We start from the raw sequence: 2,775 nt of genomic DNA on the forward strand, positions 1-2,775 counted from the left end.
ATTTTTGTGTTGTGTTGGGTTTTATTGAAATTTATCTAATGAATTAATATATTGATAAATCAATTGATAACAACAAGACTTACGAATTTGATCCTTCAGAACATGTTAGGAAATACATAATTCGTTTTCTTGTCGATTTGTGGGTTACGCGGCAGCACTGTCGTTCTTCAACCAAAAAATATTCTTGAAGGTAAGAATGAGCGAACTCAACATATAAGGGTGTGCGTGTCCAATTGTGTTCTTGGATCATTTGCGTTCATTAAGATATTTTGTTAATCTAAACTTTCATTTGTAATACAAACATCGATATCTACACTGTAATCCCCTACAAGCATGAGATGGAGTGCATTAACGTGAAGATATCGATACTCATATTATAGATGACAAAACAGTTAATAAACGTATTGACTGAGACCCCCTTTCTATGCGCATACCTTCATATATACAAAAGGATCTGTCCGTCCATAACCCAGCATAATAAATGGAAACAAGTGACAAAACAACACAACTGAACCAAGCCGATTAAAAACCCAACACAATGCATACAAGCAAGCAAAATAAATTAAACCGGAATAAAAAATAAGCCAGGGATAGACTAACAACCTTGACGTTCCGAATATACTATAGACCCTTCTTAAGACGTCAGAGCAGAAACGGAAGACACAGCACAAGTTCCCAGGGTGACTTGCGAACTCTTCCGAAGTCATTACATTGCAGAAAACGCTCTCTTCCTCTAACGACGTGACGCTGAGTATCTTTTAGCCTTGTAATTATTAAACTTTGTATTGCAAATAGTCTGCATATGTAAAACATACAAAGCTGAATATACTCATACAACCTCCCCTGTTTACACACACACGCACACTGCACCGTACACACACTTTATGTGTGATATATAGATAGATACCTAGATATAAGTTGTGTTAGCAATGGCAATGTAATTACTGCTTGTTGCAATTATATCAGTGGTAATAGTTACAATATCGTATATCAGTAAGAAAATCTTTTATCATTGTCATCAGTACCATTAATAGTACTAGAATTGGTAATAATAATATCATCATTGTCATCAACGCTGCTGCCATAATTATTATCATTATCATCATCTTTGTCATATGTAGCTGCAGTAATACTAGCAATAGTAGTAGCAATAATAGTAGGAGGAGGAGGAGAAGGAGAAATACTAGCAATAGTATCATATCATGAACATTGCTGTTTTATCATTATCATCACTTATTTAATCATTACCATCACTTTTTTCATAATGGATATAACTATAATTACCATTACTATAAGGATGTAATAATAATGATTACAGTAACTTTCAACATCGCCATGTTACGCTAGAAGCTTACATCATTTCCATTTTTCCATGCAGGATTTTCCAGCTTTCCATCTCACCACATTAAGCGCCGACAGGCTTCCACAGGAAATCTCCAAACCCGGTAGTTCTAAACCAAGGAATAGTATTTTGAACCGCCACCGTTTCCAGCTCGGACTTGAAGAAAACAGCCAGAACCGCCCTGACTCCTCCGAGGACTCGAGTCTTGAGTCGTTGAAGGATTCGAACGCTTCAGCAACTTCTAGATCAAGGGACTCCGGTAGTGAGGCGCCTCGGATAACGCTGAGGACTTCTCCGATCCAGGCACGCACACGCACAGCCGGTGTCGTTTTTCCCAACAGTAACACCAGAGCCATCCAGTGCAGACGTAACTACGCTTTCGTCACCGTCAGAGGAAAGAAACTTTGGAAGATCCCTCATTGCTCCCATCACAGAATTCACGGAGCCGAAACGACGCCTCTTCCGGTGCTCCGTCGCCTTTGACCGAATTTGGAGCTCTTTGATGTTTGGGACTCGAGTGATTGTCACAGCGCCCCCTGGCCCTGTCCAGGAGTGTGTGAATTCCGCGCTAGGAATGGTCGTTTTTCGAAAACTCAATTGCTTCCGAAACCAATTCCTCTTGTAGACGAAATTCTCAAAGGCTTCCAGGTTATTATTTTTCTTAATCCATTTTCACGAATCTGTTTTTATGTATAAATATTGTCATGCCCCTAGTTATTTAGATAAGTTTCTTTTGTACATAGGTTTACACGGGCATTTTAGTACTAATTATGTTTCCAATTTATGTATTCCGCCTTTTGATAATATACAAGAACTTCAGGTTCCCTCCAAGAAATATTCTCGTAGATGAAATTGTACTCTTAAGCATTTCCCAGTCATTCAGTGTATGGAATTCGTTGCCAAAAATAAATTTATGTGAAAGTAATCTCACTCTTATATTACTTCTGTATGTAAGTTTACACAGGCATTTCCTTCATGTAATGTGATACGCCTGTTATAGTGTGTATATATATTGACATTGAAAAACAACAACTTTATTTTATCCTCAGATTTTATTTTCACATACAACCGCAAAAGCAACAATATATATATATATATATTTTATATATATATATATATATATATTATATATATTATTTTTTTTTTTTTTTTTTTTTTTTTTTTTTTTATGAGGATATATGTTTGTTTCTATATCGACTTTCGTAATCAACATAATAAACAATGAGAAACATCAAATTATTCATTTTATAGTCTTCATATATATATATATATATGTGTGTGTGTGGTGTGTTTCTTGTACATATATATTGTGTGTGTTGTAGTTATATGCATCATATATATATATATTATATATATATATATATATAATATATATATAATAAAATATAATTGTGGGGTGTGTGTGTGTGTGTCATTTATAAATCCATGCATAT

At 35.3% G+C, this 2,775-nt stretch overlaps 1 pseudogene; it reads left to right on the forward strand.

Moving 5' to 3' along the window:
* The first annotated feature begins 155 nt into the window (after positions 1-155).
* On the forward strand, positions 156-1,967 carry LOC119570004 (annotated as a pseudogene).
* Positions 1,968-2,775: the final 808 nt, after the last annotated feature.

Source organism: Penaeus monodon, unplaced genomic scaffold (genome assembly GCF_015228065.2).
Source record: "Penaeus monodon isolate SGIC_2016 unplaced genomic scaffold, NSTDA_Pmon_1 PmonScaffold_20756, whole genome shotgun sequence".
In the NCBI taxonomy this organism is placed as follows: domain Eukaryota; kingdom Metazoa; phylum Arthropoda; class Malacostraca; order Decapoda; family Penaeidae; genus Penaeus; species Penaeus monodon.